Source organism: Theropithecus gelada, chromosome 7a (assembly GCF_003255815.1).
Source record: "Theropithecus gelada isolate Dixy chromosome 7a, Tgel_1.0, whole genome shotgun sequence".
In the NCBI taxonomy this organism is placed as follows: Eukaryota; Metazoa; Chordata; class Mammalia; order Primates; family Cercopithecidae; genus Theropithecus; species Theropithecus gelada.
In genome coordinates, this window is record NC_037674.1 from 6,226,151 (window position 1) to 6,242,558 (window position 16,408).

Sequence of the window (16,408 nt, forward strand, 5' to 3'; positions counted from 1 at the left end):
TCCCTCACAACCAATTTTAACCAACTTGATCACACACAAAATTTCTTTCATAGGATTTTACTTCCACAAATCTTCTACAACTTGCTTAAACCTTTTTGTCCTAAATTTCTTTCTTCATATTAGAATAACCAATCATTCTACCTCATGACAAAAATATACTTTTTTCTCTGTCATTATGACCACACAAAATTCTCTCTCATACATTAAAAAAATTACTTTTCTTCTCAACATTTTTCTATCAAAAATACACACTCATATTTATAGACTTTTTTGCACCACTTTCTCCTACGTACTGGTTTCTGTCTGCCTTGTTTCTATTTTTTTCCTTAGTCCATATTTTAAGACATTCTCTAAATAACCTCCAAGTTAGATGAAATTAGTCTTTTCTTTAACAAAGGTATATCCTCATGTCCTTCTACAATTTTCTCACCAAAAACCACATCTTACTTTTTTAATACACTTTGCGTACAGAATTACCCATATTAATTAAAATTTTTAATACTTAATAAACTTAATTTCTAGTGAAAACCTAGGAAATAAATTTTGAACTGTCATATACCAACATTTTATAAACATGCATGTTCTAATTTATAGAAATATGTGATTCCTCATAGAACAATTTTTTATGTTTACTAACAGACCGAAACATATTTAGCTTCACCATGCCATATAAAAACAAGATTAGAGGCCAGGTGTGGTGGCTCATGCCTGTAATCTCAGCATTTTGGGAGGCTGAGGTGGGCGGATCGCTTGAGGCTAGGAGTTCCAGGCTAGCCTGGCCAACATGGTGAAACCCTTCTCTACTAAAAATACAAAAAAAATTAGCCGGGTGCGGTGGTAGGCACCTGTTATCCAAGCTACTTGGCAGGCTGAGGCAGCTGGATCACCTGAACCCAGGGGTCGGAGGTTGCAGTGAGCTAAGATGGCACCACGGCACCCCAGCCTGGGCAACAGAGCAAGACTCTGTCTCAAAAAACAAACAAACAAACACACAAATATTAGAAAATGTCTTATTCTGTTTAGTGCTGCTATAAAGGAGTACATGAGGCTGAGTAATTTATAAAGAAAAGAGGTTTGTTTGGTGCACAGTTCTGCAGCCTGTATGAAAAGCATAATGCCAGCATCTGATTCTGGTGAGGGCTTCAGCCTGCTTCTACTCATGGAGGAAGGTAAAGGTGATCCAGTGTGTGCAGATCACATGGAAGAGAAGCAGCAAGAAGGATGGAGAAGATACCAGAACTCTTTCTAACAACCAACTCTTCAGGGAACCCTCACAGGAACTAATTAAGCAAGAACTCACTCATTACCACGAGGGTGGGGGCAAGCCATTCATGAGGGATCCCACCCCAGACCCAAACACCACCCATTAGGCACCACTTCCAACATTGAGAATCACGTTTGTTTTCTTTCCTATTATTCAATTTTTTTTTTTTTTGAGACGGATTCTCGTTCTGTCACCCAGGCTGGAGTGCAGTGGCACGATCTCTGCTTATTGCAAGCTCTGCCTCCCTAGTTCAAGTGATTTTCATGCCTCAGCCTCCCAAGTAGCTGGGTCTACAGGCTCCCGCCACCATGCCCAGCTAATTTATTTTTATTTTTATTTTTAAAAGAGACAGGGTTTCACCATATTGGTCAGGCTGGTCTCAAACTCCTGTCCTCAGGTGATCCGCCCACCTCGGCCTCCCAAAGTGTTGGGATTACAGGCGTGAGCCACCATGCCCAGCCAAGAATCAAATTTCAACATGAGGTTTAGAGGGCCAAGTATCCAAACTATAGCACAAAGCATATATACCTTAAACTTATGTTCAGCAATTAATGTTTCAGTGTTTTAACTTAGAGATGACTTAAACATTTCATGAATATCTATTAATCATAACATGACTTTAGGATTAAGTTACTGAAAAAGATTTTAAAATTATGAGAATGGTATTTATATATTTGTATCCCATTTACATTCACATAATTTACTCATTCTTAACAATTATGCTTACATTGCTGGTTACACAAAGTTAGCCATCATCTCAATGATTTTGCTGCTAACTATTTTACAGCACACAAGTGGTAGACAGTTGCCACCTAAGCAGGAATGCTAAAGTTAAATACATTCGTATTTTGCTGATCAGAAGACACAGCTGTTTTTATTAAACCAACAATATTAAATTAGTCTTACTTACCAAAGATTTACCCAAGTCACACGAACAAAAAGGCATTTAGGTTAGTTTCTTTTTTCTGATAAAATATTTAAGTGCTAACTTTTTCTTTAAGCCAGTTCATTATGACTCTTTCTTATATTTTGGTGGAGACACATCACATATACATAACACAGATAGACATACAGACACGCAGACAGAGGTAGATATGGTTTTAATAAGATTATTCATTTGTCAGTTTTCAACTAGTTTCTCTCCCCTGTTTAGACAATTAATGCCCTGATTACCTGTTCTATTGGCCTAAACAACTGTTATCTAGGCAACATAAAATTTGTACATCCAAAGGCAGGACTCTTAAAAAGGTAGAAAAGAGTGGAAAGAGGTAGAAAATTTACATGTCAAAGGCACAGAACTTAGATCTAAACATCATTATTTGCCAAGATAAAAAAGGTCATGGGTAAGGCCTAGATCAGGCAAAATGGTCAGCCAAAGCACCTTATACAAAGGTAAGGTTGTTTTTTTTTTTTACGTAAACTTCAAGCCAATCTATTCTCCACTGTCAAAGTTCCTAATGATTTAGATGTAGAAAGGGAAGCACCCTTAAAAATAGATTTTCTTTATAGATATAAATTTCTTTTACAAGGATTTCAAAAACAAAACAAAACAAAAGCCAGCTAAGTGCTAAGAAACTGTGTTTTGGAAATCATTTAGTTAATACATAGTCCTTTCTTTTTTAAATTTTCATTTATTTATTTGTAAATAGAGATGAGGTCCCACTATGTGGCCCAGGTTGCTCTTGAATTTCTGGGCGCAAGTGATCCTCCTGCCTCAGACTCCCAAAGTGCTGGGATTATAGGTGTGAGTCACTACACTCAGCCCGGTCTTTTCAACTTAACCTGTTTCTTAATTAGACAACTGACTTCAGGACAGAGCCCTTGAATAAACAGGGCAAAGAAGGCATTTTTTATTCCTGGACTCATTCCTAGAGCTCAATTTGATATCCCTCACAACTGAATTTTTCTTTTCTATTCCAAGAGAGAGGTTGTCCTGTAAGAGTGGGGTTTAAAGTAGAAATAGGGGCTCTGGTATCTACTCAGACTGGATAACGGGAAGAAGTGTATCAGAGCTTCCCTTGGAGGCCATCAGTCTTGGTGGTTAATATGAAGATTGTCAGAGGGCTGGCAGGCTGTTTCTAGGAGCTTCCCTCAAAATCTTTGTAAGGGCAGCCCCCTTGCCAGTGCCCTGGTTGTTTGTACCGATGGCAACAATATTCTGGAGACCATTGTTTCAGGGGTCCGAAGGCCACCCTAGGTTGTTGTTGCCATGGAACTGAGTCTCTTCAAGAATGGCTTTCAATGGTCATTTTTCAGGCTTTGCTTGGCCCATAAGTGGACCAGGTGGTAGGGCTTGTCAGATAACATCATTCTGCCTCTTTCACCCATTTTTGGGCTTCCCCAGTTCCCACACACATGCGGGTTAGTTGGTAGAGATCAGATAACTCAGGGTCACAAGTTCTAGTCGAGATCTCAAATTCTTCAGAAAACTTTTGCAGGTTTTTTCTAGGTTTAGGAAAATTTTTAAACTATGGCTCTGAACTCTATTTTTATCCAGGGAACATAAATCACTTAAGTATTATTTCCTAGGGTTTGGGGTGGTTTTATCTTATAAGAAAACTGTTTAACTGTTTTCTTCTGCGAATATAGGCAATTCCGACAGAAAGTTAATAGATTGTGAATATTTAGGCAAAATAGGATACAGAGGAGCAGTAGCAGTCATGTCGGTTTTACTGTCCTTGGTATGGGGGATGTCTTGCACTTTTAGCTTTTATTAGCTCTTCACAATGAATTTTTTAAAAAGCAATTTTAGAATCCTGTTGTCTCTTTGAGACTTCCGAATGCCTGTTAGAATAATCATCCCATTCTCCCTGCCTAATTCAAGAGGCTTGAGACTCAAGTGTGCTTCCGAGATAACCAGTTCTGTGCTCACCTGTAACATTCCATAGAACAGCCATTGTCATTCTGAATTATCTTTAGTAAGACTTTGCCACTTTTGAGAATATTTGCAGCTTCTGGGGCCATAATTCTTGTCCATGAAAAAGGCAGGTTTATTAGAAGGCAGAGTACTCAGATCTTTAGAAATTAGAGCTCCCATTTTTATGTTGGCTCTTGGGTATCTCAGAGCCAAGATGGCTTTTGCTCTGAGACCTCACCATTGAGAAGAGAAGAAATAAAGAGGAGCCCTCCAAAAATAACCACTTACTGCCACTGTTATCAGTTACCTTAAAAATGACAATTTTGTTGCCACAGTGACTCCTCAGTCACTGCAAACCGAAAGGTGGCGTGCCCTGCCACAGCACAAATTAACCTTGGTTCTCCAAATGCCAAAAATATCAGGGAGCACTAATGCAAAAGAGAATAGGACTTCTCAGGACTCCGTGAGGAAGACAGGCACCTCCCCAAAAGGTAGAGTGAGCAGGGCTTCTCCTGTGCTCCTGCAGGGGTCTCAGGTTGTCAGATCTGTCTTTTTCAGGTTCCTTCCTTGGTTGCCAGATCTGTCAAAAGACAAAATTACAGCAAACTTAGTTAAAATACCTCAGTTGGCTTTATTTGCAATTCTAGAATTAGGCAATACTTTATTCCATATAAAAGAATTAGTGTTCCAATGAGCTGAGCAGAGGAGGTTGGCTTTATAGGGGAAAAAAAAAAAAAAGGCTGAGGAAAGCAGAAACAAAGGGCAAAAAGCAGACTGGTCATTTCAAAGTTACTTACAAGGACAGGGAGCTGGAACAATAACAAGCTGATTGGCCAACACCAGTTACTTCGGGTTAAGGATTAAAACAGAGGGAACTTTATTATCACGCCGATTGAAGACTGAAGGGGGCCCATTTGGTGAATTAGGGCCTTGGCCCCCACAATGGCAACATTGTCTGTTTCAGTAGCAGCCTAACCCAGCCTGTGATGATGGCAGATCAGTTACCTCATAGAGGGTGGGAACTGGATTTACCACACATGGCATTCCATGTGCTTGAAAGAGATGCTTGTTTGAATTCAGAGTTTAAATGGTGCTGTGACATCCACCTTGTGGTGGAAGACAAGAGTCCCCATGCTCAGACAGCAAGCATGGCAGGGGCTGGTGTGGGAGAGACAGGCACATGGAAACACAGAGCTAATGTCTCGGCCTCCAGACACCTCCTGCTGCCTTGGCGACCCCATGGAGCATGGATCCAGTGCTCTCCCCATTCCCACCACCCATCCAGAGGCAGCACTACAACCTCCTCCCACCCCCCTCCTCCCACTCTCCCAGAGATAACAAGGAGATGGCCAACATGACCATGGCCATGCCTTCCTCCGAGTTCTACACACACAGACCAAAACAGGTACACACATTCAGGGGTTTGTTGACAGGCTTGTTTTTACTGAACTAACATTACACAATTCTCATCACTATGCAACTCTATTACTCTTCCACTTACTTTTTCAAGGGTGTCTTTGTCCATTTTGTATTACTGTAAAGGAATACCTGAGGCTGGGTAATTTATAAAGAAAAGAAGTTTATTTGGCTCACAGTTCTACAGGCTGCACAGGAAGCATGGTGCCAGCGTCTGCTTCTCATGAGGGCTTCAGGCTGCCTCCACTCATGGTGGAAGAGGAAGAGGAGCTGGTATGTGCAGAGATCATGTGGCAAGAGAGGAAGCAAAGGAGAGAGGTGCCAGGCTCTTCTTCACAATACACTCTTGTAGAAACCAACAGAGTGAGAGTTCACTCATTACTGCAAGGATGATGGCACCAAGATATTCTTGAGGAACCTGCCCCCATGACCCAAACACCTCCCACTAGGCCCCACCTCCAACACTGGAGATAAAATTACAGCATGAGATTTGGAGGGGACAAATAGCCACACTATAGCAATGGGTATCCCTACAAATTTAGTAGATTTAGATCTAATTCTATCTTGCATTTTTAATTATTTCATCCATATGTATGTACTTGGGTAGGATGGATCATTCTCTTTTTTTTAATTTAAAAATTTTATTTAGTTTTAATTTTTAATTGACAAAAATTGTATGCATTTACCATGTTCAACATGATGTTTAGAAATATTTTAATAAGGTGTTTATTTTATTTGGCCTTCTTTCTTCCTAGGAAGCCCATATTGGCTATGGTGGTGTGTAACCTTCCATAATTCTCTGATTGAACACGTACTAATGTGTATGGACACAGAACATGTGCACATATCTAGGGTTTTTGATAGTGTTTATTTCTAAAGATGGGATCATAGGGAAGTAAAAATAATTTTCTCCTTCACCCTTCATGAGTTCTTAGCGGGACTTCTTGTAACAAAAGACAGATTAACAAGAGAAACAAACAAAAGTTTAATTATATGTATCCTTCCTATATATAAGGGGGATAACCAGTTGAGCCAATCTTTTTTTTCCTTTTGAGATGGAGTTTTGCTCCTGTTGCCCAGGCTGGAGTGCAATGGCACGATCTTGGCTCACTGAAACCTCCGCTGCCTCCCGGGTTCAAGCGATTCTCCTGCCTCAGCCTCCCAAGTAGCTGGGATTACAGGCATGCACCACCACACCAGGCTAAATTTTTGTATTTTTAGTAGAAATGGGGTTTCTCCATGTTGGTCAGGCTGGTCTCGAACTCACGACCACAGGTGATCTGCTCACCTCGGCCTCCCAAAGTGCTGGGATTACAGGTGTGAGCCACGGTGCCCAGCCGAGTCAGTCTCTTTAGCAGATCTCAAAGAGTGGTCTTAGACTTCAGGTTTAAATACCAACTTTTTCTGAAACCAAGAAGGAAGGGTGTGGAGAAAGACTTGGTTAAAAGAGATGACCAGGGAAATCACTGGAAAACCAGAAGTTAGATTTGTTACACAGATTGAGGTAGGTGCCTTCTGCATTGACTAAGGGTCTCTGGTGATTTAGTTACTCTTCTTTTCCTGGGGCAGAGAGGCAGACACCCTTACAAATGGAGATTTCCTTTATAGATGTAAATTTCCCTTGCAAAAGGATAACTGCTATGGTGTTTTCAAAGCTCTCCCTGTGCCTGCAGTTTCTCAAAATAGCCAGCTCAAAATAACTCTTATGCCAAAGAGGCATATGCGGGGTGGCATATTCCGGTCTTCTATAGTCATATTTTGGATTGACATGTCCTGAACCCCATCAGGATCATAACTAACATGCTTCTGCATTTTAGAACATAGATGATTTAAGATTCTTAGAAGCAGTCCACTCCCTTCATTAGAGGAAACTGAGATACAGAAAGGGGTGACCTGCTGAACTTGGCTAAGCTCAGCCCAACCTGAGCCTGCCCCCTTCCCATTCCTTCTCAACACTCCAGCCACACGGGCCTCCGGCCACCCGTCCGGAGAAGGAGCCTTTGCATGGACTGCCGGGGCATGCCCCTCCCAGAGGGCCACTTACTTGTTCAATTACTTGGGTCACCTCTGTCTTAAAGAGCCACTCCCATGGACTCCCCTTCCCTTTATCTCCCCTCCCAGCCCTTATCACTGCCCTATATGAGTATCTACTTGTTTATGCATCCTCAGGCCCCCTTGAGGAAAAGCTCCAGCGGGCAGGCTCTGTCTCACTCTATGTCCTAGCCCCACAGACACTTTCCATCTGCCGTCTCCAGAGCCATGGGGAACTTGTCTGGAGAAGGCCTAGGCTGGATGGGGCCTCTCCATTGTCTATTGTGTTCATTACTGACCTTTTCCTTTAGTTCCCCGCCGCCCGCCCCCCTGCCTTTGTTTGTTTGTTTGTTTTTTGTTTTTGAGACAGGGTCTCCCTCTGTCACCTAGGCTGGAGTGCAGTGGTACGATCTTGGCTCACTGCAACCTCTGCCCCTCAGGTTCAAGCAATTCTCCTGCCTCAGCCTCATGACTAGTTGGGACTACAGGTACATGCTATGGGCTAATTTTTTGTATTTTTAGTAGAGACGGGGTTTCACCATGTTGGTCAGGCTGGTCTTGAACTCCTGACCTCAAGTGATCTGCCCGCCTCAGCCTCCCAAAGTACTGGGACTACAGGCACATGCTATGGGCTAATTTTTTGTATTTTTAGTAGAGACGGGGTTTCACCATGTTGGCCAGGCTGGTCTTGAACTCCTGACCTCAAGTGATCCACCCACCTCAGCCTCCCAAAGTGCTGGGATTACAGGCGTGAGCCACCGTGCTTGGCCTCTTTAGTTTCCTCACTGCAGCCTGACTCCCAGGGTCAGTGTCTCTAAATTCCTCAGGGGTCACAGAGACTGTCTGAAGAGGATTCATGACAAAATGAGTGAAATGCATTGCGCTCCAGTTTTACTGTATTAGTCTGTTCTCACACTGCTAATAAAGACATCCTTGAGACTAGGTAATTTTGAAAGGAAAGAGATTTCACAGTTCCACATGGCTGGCGAGGCCTCACAATCATGGCAGAAGGCGAAGGAGAAGCAAAGCTGTCTTACCGAGCAGCAGGCGAGAGAGAGTGCAGGGGAACTGCCCTTTATAAAACCATCAGGTCTCGTGAGATGTATTCACTACCATGAGAACAGCACAGGAAAAAACCGACCCCATGATCCAGTGACCTCCCACCGGGTCCATCCCATGACACATGGGGATTATGGGAGCTACAATTCAAGCTGAGATTTGGGTGGGGACACAGCTGAACCATATCACTGGCCCCCTGTGGGTAACTGGTGCGATGCTCAAAGTAAAGATGCCAGAGGTCTTTACCCAGAAGGAGATTCCAGAACCCACCGCAGCACGGCTTCCTTCCCTTATGTCTTACATGCCCTCGCATCCTCTGAAGCAAATGTACTTTTTCATATGAGTTATCACAGTGACTAACCAAAGAGACATCAGCCAGTGGTACTCGGAGCCCTCATTTCACTCGGTAGCCAGTGGCTACTCTATTGCAGGACTAGGGCTCCTTGGGTGGTAACTGAAAGAAATGGATTCTGTCCAGCCGTGTGTGGACTGCAGCTGGGGCTGGAGCCCTGAATCAGGAGCCGAGCACCTGAGCTTTTGGGCCTGTGGGGAAGGGGCCATGGACCTCCTGAGGGGGATGGAGGCCCCTCAGGTGGGAGGTCCAAGAAAGAGGAGCTGCTTTTGGGGTCACAGAGGGGCCAGGGGAGGCAGAGCTTGTGCCCAGCCTTGGAGTCAACCGGGCTGCCAATAGGCCCATGCAAACCCGAGATACTGGGCCATCAGGAAGGCACTGTGGGGAGGTAATCCGCGTAATGGCCCAGGACACGGCGCAACAGCTGGCTGGGGCGAATGCTCCTCAATATCTGCTTTTATGTGATTAATGGCTGTGGATAAAACCTTGATCCCAGGAAAGCAGGCCCGGCGGCTAAGCCCAGCCCAGAGCACCACTTTGGTTACGCTGGGAGCCCGAGTCATTTTGGCGATTTTCATTTTAACCAAGCTGTCATTTTAGTATGTGAGGAAAAAAAATAAAAGTGGTAGGAACTATACTCACAGAGAGCCCAGAGAGGGGGCAGCAGGGGGATGGGGGCGAGCCTGGTGCTGGAGGCGTGAAAACTGCTGGGGGCCCAAGTGTCCTGACTCCCCCCGCCACCCACTCACTGCTTCCACCCACTCTCACCTCCCTTGGGTTCACACTATCTCCCTGGACCCCTCCTTGACCTCTGCAGACTAACCAGTGATCAGAGATGTTTCTGCCACTACAGCAGTCCCCCCTTCGTCCACAGGGGATGCCTGAAAGGGCAGCTGGTACCGAACCTGATGGCTGTCAATCATAACACATCGCTGTCCGTGCCTTCCACCCACGAATGTAATGCCTTTTCCATCTTAACTAAGCTCTCATCACACATGGTGGCCAAAACTTTGGCAGTCTGAAGTGCGACAGCAAAACTTGCACACATTTTTGTTTTCCTTCTTCATAATTTCACACATAGAAGATTCATTCTTACCGTAAATCTTAGCAAACGAAGCATGTGCTTTTTTTTCCCTTAAGTTGAGGATTTTCATGTTTTCACTGAAAGGAAGCACTGTGCTCGTCTCTTTGGCGTATCTGAATTGCCAGCATCGCTACTTTTGCGCGTTAGGGCTCGGATTAAGTAGAATAAGGGTGACCTGGACACAAGCACTGTGCTGCCACAACCGTCGCTCTAAGTGGCTGACGGTTGGTGTGAACACAGATACACTGGATGAAAGGAGGATTCACACCCAAGACAGGGCAGAGCAGCATGCTATTTACAACCTATGAATTGTCCATTTCTGGAGTTTTCTATTTGATCCTGGATAACACCCCAGAAAGTGAGGCTGCGTGGATAAGAAGGGACTACTGATTTGCACGTCTTTTTTCTGTGCCTGACTGTAACCATTGCCCAACGGATTCTCCTTGCCCTCTGCCTAGACAGAGCCAGTTTATCAAGACAGGGGAATTGCAATGGAGAGAGTTTAATTTACACAGAGCCGGCTGTACGGGAGACTGGAGTTTTATTATTACTCAACTCAGTCTCCCCGAACATTCGGAGACTGGGGTCTTAAATTTAAGGATAATTTGGCAGGTAGCGGGCCTGGGCGTGTGGAGCATTGATTGGTTGGGCCGCAGATGAAACCACAGAGGGGCGAAGCTCTCCTCCCACACTGCGGTTCCTGTGTGGGGGCCACAATTCCAGATGAACCTGATTACCACCAGTCTGGGTGGCGTCAGCTGGTGCATCAGAACTCAGGGTCTACAAAATATCTCAAGCACTCATCTTAGGTTTTACAACAGTGGTGTTATTTCCAGGAGCAATGTGAGGAGGTTTGGAATCTTGTAGCCTCTGGCTTCATGACCCCTGAACCTTGTTTTTAATCTTGTAGCTAATTCGTTAGTCCTACAAAGGCAGATTGGTCCCTAGGCAGGAAGAGGATTTGTTTTCAAAAAGGGCTGTTATCATCTTTGTTGCAAAGTTAAACTATAAACTAAGTTCCTCCCAAAGTGAGTTCAGCCTACACCCAGGAATGAACAAGGACAGCCTGGAGGTTAGAAGCAAGACGGAGTCAGTTAGTTCACGTGTCTTTCACCGTCATCATTTCCTCAGTTACAATTTCTGCAAAGGTGGTTTTATGATCTCTTTTGCTTCTCATCTTGACCCTGTAAATAGCAGAGTGGGGTGCACAAAGGTCAGATGCCAGGTAAGACACTGGGGCAGGTCCTGGAGGTCCCAATGTGCCCGGCATTAATCCTTCAGTTGCTGGGCCATGAAGATGTGTCCAGGAGTTTCAGGGGAGCCACACTACCCAGGCAGCTCTGAACAGTGGCTACTTCCCGATCCGTAGGGAACACCCTGATGTCTTTGACCTGGAAGAGCATCCCTGCTGAAGACCAAAGTGGGTGCTTTGGTTCCAAATCACAGATGGGAAAACTAAGGTTCAGAGAGCTTATGGCGTCTGCAGAATGTCCCTGACAGAGTCAGCCACTGGTTGAATTTCACATACTCTCTCTTCTCTGCCAAGGTGGCCTACCGGAACCCATGGCCATTGGCCCACGGTGGGCTCTCACTCACTGTCCAGTGTTCTGTAATACCTGGGCAAGGAGGGAACCACACACGGGTGTCAGATGCCCCCAAAGTGACCACAGACAGCTGACACGAACATCTGGGCTATGTTTAGCGTATACTACAGTTGTATGCCAGGATTCTCCGTAATACACACACCCTTTACTCCTTTCTTTCCCTTTGCTCCCATTTATAAGACCATTCTAAGCAATAGTATTATGTTGAACCACTTAAAATGGCCATCTTTGTAGGTCAAAATAGTCAGACAGCAGCAATTTCATGTATTTTTCAGAAAGTTGACAAAACCGCTGAGGATCAGGTCGGCACTGGAGGCAGCGGCCAGGTGGGGGCAGCAGACAGCTGAGCAGGCAGAAACCGGGACTCATAGGTGGGGAGGTTCTGGGAGCTGCAAGAGAAGTAACCCTGCAGGGTCCCACCAAATGACCCAAAGTGGAACGGGCCAGGCGGCCCGGGTCCCTTAGCTGGACAGATCTGCGCAGTAAGCACAAGTCAGCACTGTTGCTGTGGCACTGGCACCATCAGCACTTGAGCTAGGGTCACCTGCCAGGTCTATTCCTGCCGACCCTCAAGACTCAGCTTCCAGGACAAGGGACCTGCCAAGCTCCAGCTGCTCCTGACCACAGTCCACAGTGGAGAAATGACACAGCACTTGTCCAAACACAGCGCTGCATGAAGCTCCAAAGGCTGATCCACATTCTCTGTGACTGAGCCTTTGACTCGTGGGCCCCCAGCAGCCTTCCTATCCCTCCTGCAAGCTGCCGAGGAGGCCGCCCCCAGAATGGCATGTGGCCATCAGCACTGGCTGGAGGTGCTGACGATGCAGTCTCAACCGGTGCAGTGATGCAGCCACCTCTGGTTGGAAGCCAGGGGGCTTTCATCTGAATTAGCTACAAAATTTGCTGAGTTCTATGCAAAATAAAAATGCTGGCCCTCTGTTCAAACATTGTAAAGAATTTCAAGATGGCAACAGCAAAGTATAAAACCAAATGCAGATTTCTGACGGCAGGGCCCCATGAGCCTGCACAGGTCGCCCACCCAAGGGGCCAGCCCTGGCATTTGTCTTGAGTGGAGAGCCTGTCTGGAGTGGTGTGGGGTGGGTTGGGGCTGCCTCTGCATGTCTGCCTGTGCCCATCAGTGATGCGGTGGCTTCATGGCTCTGGAAGCAGAGAATCCCTGGCACTTCCCCATCCAGCACCGTCTCCCCAAGTTGTGAGCAGGAAGGGGCTTGTGGCACCTGAAATAAGAATGCACAGAGCTCCCGAGGCTTGGGGGTGGTGTTGGGCCCCTCCTGGTGATATGGGGAGTGCACCATAGGTGTGCACCTGTGCAGCCGGGCCAGGTCACCAGCATCCCTTATGGTTCATGAGTCAGGAGCAGGGCTCAGAGAGGAGAATTCAGAACAAAGACGACACAGCCCACAAGCGAAAGAGGCAGGTGGGCTAGAAAAGGTGGGAGGGGCCGGAGCTCCATGGGAGCCGGCGGGCACAGCCCAGGACGGGGGGTTGGCGTTCTCGCTCCGCAATCATTAATTGTTGAACACTGATTGATGGTGATTGTTGAATACTGTAAATATTGCTCCTGGGTGCCAGCAGGTTGGTTGCCCCCGCAGACAGTCACCAATCCTGAGCTCATGGGAATAAGGGAGCCCTTACCCTGTGTGCTGTGCTTGACACTCTGGTCAGCAGAGCCGGGAGCGGAGGCACAGGCCAGGGTCTGCAGATAATAAGGATCCAGTCCAGATAATAAAGATCTGGTTTCAGCCCTGGCTCTGCCATGGACCAGCTCTGCGATGTCAGCCAAGTTACCGCCTCTCTGAGCCTGAGGGAAAGAATGCCAGCACTTTCTCCTGGACTCCAGGCACAGACCCCACTAGCTACAGGGACCTCCACTTCCAGGCCCCTTGGCATCACTTTAACACTTAAACTCCATTGTCTCGCAGCCTTGTTTCTCATCCTCTGGGAGCCCAGCGCCTGCCCCATTTCTGGGGCTCCTTGGCTGCCCTCGTTTCACAATCACTGCTGGTTCCTGTGAGATCTAGATGCTCACCCTCCACCCCTTCCACCCAGCGCTTCTTGAAGCTCTGGCAGCTCTGCCTTCTCGCCACCCTGTCCCATCCAAGTATGGAACTGAACTCTTTGTGACTCCACAAAACAAGACTTAGCTGAGGAAGTTGTGTGAGGTCAAGTTGTGGCGGAGGTTTGAGAACGACTGTGGAACCCAAACGGAATGTTAGCCTCACCACCTCCCTGTCCTGGGCTGTCCTCAGCTGCCACAGGGCCACCTTCCCACTTTCACCATGTTTTTATCTTGGGGAACCTTGAATTCTCCTGTGTTACTTGGCTTTGTTCTGAATTCTCCTCTCTGAGCCCTTCTCCTCAGAATTCTGCCTTCTGCAGAAACGCAGCGGTTAAGATGCTTTTCTGCTAAACTAAAGGCCACCTGCCCCTGGGGACTGGTAGGCCTTTGGCCACTCTGAATTGCATCCAGATGGCAGCTACCCACAAGAGGCCCCCAGTAGCAGAGAATCAGAAACATACACAAACTGACTGGGCATCCTTGGAGATGCCACGAGACATGCTTTGCAATGGCCCCTTCTCCATGGTCAAGGTCAGAAATCACCTAGAAACTCAGGAAGAATGAGAAATCTCAGGGGTTCAGCCTGGGGCCTTCACAAACCAGCTCCATGGTGCAAATTGCAACACCTTGATTTCTCCAGCTGAGAAATGGGGATGCTGGCACCCTTTCCATTAATTTCTACAGTTATGAACATCGAAAGGCAAATGCATTTCTTTTCATTTGTTTTTGTTTGTTTGTTTTGAGACAGGATCTCACTCTGTCGTCTAGGCTGGAATGCAGTGGCACCATCTCAGCTCACTGCAACCTCCACCTCCTGGGTTCAAGCAATTCTCGTGCCTCAGCCTCCTGAGTAGCTGGAATTGCAGGTGTTCACCACCATGCCCGGCTAACTCTTGTATTTCCTTTAGTAGAGACGGGGTTTCACCATATTGGCCAGGCTGGTCTTGAACTCCCAACTTCCAGTGATCTGCCCTCCTTAGCCTCCCAAACTGCTGGGATTACAGGCTTGAGCCACCGCACCTGGCAGGCAAATACATTTCTAAAGTGCTTTGAAAAGCAAGCCATTTCTCAAATGCCTAATAAAAAAAAACTTCTGGCAACTCACCCAGCCTACACTGCCAGCATCAGCTCCATCCTTCCAGCTCCTGGCCACCACCTCCTAGGATACTGGACCCACCCTAAGAGACCATAGGTACTTTTAACCCTGCCAAGGATGGGAGAGTTGTGAAAGGAAGAGGAGTGGGGAGGAGAAGGGAACATTTACTGAACTCCTGCGTTCTGTGTGCACATGCATTGATCACAGGAGGTATCCGTAAGAGATAGCAACACATCCCCACGTGAGTTTCACAGTGGCCTCCTGAGTTGTTGGATGCAGTCTTCTCTGAATGCTCTTTGGTCAGTTTCGTTAATTGCATTCTTCAAATCTGTATCCTTCTTGAATTTTTTGTCTTGTTTTATTACCAATTACTAAGATGTGTTTAAATTTCTCATTATGATTTCTTGTTGTGATTATGCCAATTTTTACTCTTTGTTTGTTTTTTGAGATACAGTTTCACTCTGTTGCCCAGGCTGGAGTGCAGTGGCGTGATCTTGGCTCACTGCAACCTCTGCCTCCCGGGTTCAAGTGATTCTCCTGCCTCAGCCTCCTGAGGGGATTGATACTGTAATGGTGGGATTACAGGCGCCCACACCATGCACGGCTATTTTTTTGTATTTTTAGTAGAGATGGAGTTTCACCACATTGGCCAGGCTGGTCTCAAACTCCTGACCTCAGGCGATCTGCCCGCATCGGCTTGCCAAAGTGCAGGGATTACAAGCGTGAGCCACTGTACACGGCCATACTCTGTGTGATTTTAAGTTTGCATTATTAGGTGCTGTTTTTAAGTTATATTATTAGGTGCATACACATTATAATTTTTTAATAAAGTTTTTGAGATGAGGTCTCGCTATGTTGCTCACTCAGGCTTGTTTTGAACTCCTGGGCTCAAGGGATCCACCCACTTCAGCCTCCCGAAGTGCTGGGGTTGCAGACATGAGTCACTGTGCCCAGCCTAAAATTTTTATAATGCTGTGGTCAATTGAATCTTTTCTCACTACCTTTTCTCTTTATCTTAGTCATTCTCTTTGCCTTAAAGTCGACTTTGCCTGAGATTAGTTATATCTCTTTCCATCCTTTTGGTTTTAAACCTGCTATATCCTTGTATTTATGTTGGTCTTTTGTAAATAGAATATGGTAGCTCTTGTATATAAAGCATGAAAATTTTGGCCTTTTATCCAGAGCATTTATTGCATTTACATAGAATTTAAATTCTGACATCGTTATAGAAATCCGCCATTTAGTATGCGTGTGCTTTCTATTTTCCCCACCTGTTCTATGTCCCTATTTCTCTCACGTTCTGTCTTCTTTTATATTGATTGAATGTTTTTATTACCATGTTTTTCTCTCTATTGAATTGAAAGTTGCACATTCTTCTCCTATAATTGTATTGTTTGCCTGGGATTGTAGCGGCATTCTTGGCTTATCAAAGTTACTATTAATTAGGATTTTTACCCTCTTTCCAGTCAATATAAAGACCTTAGAATTCTAACTCCATTTATCCCTTTCATCATATGTGCTATTGTTGCATGTATTTTTTTAATGGCCAGAATTTCTCTTTCAGA

At 45.7% G+C, this 16,408-nt stretch overlaps 1 protein-coding gene across 1 annotated transcript in view; it reads left to right on the forward strand.

Annotated features, from left to right (window-relative positions):
• Positions 1 to 16,408, forward strand: part of TRPM1 (transient receptor potential cation channel subfamily M member 1) — a 149,222-nt gene that overhangs the window by 14,083 nt on the left and 118,731 nt on the right. The gene's annotated exons all lie outside the window — the stretch shown is intronic.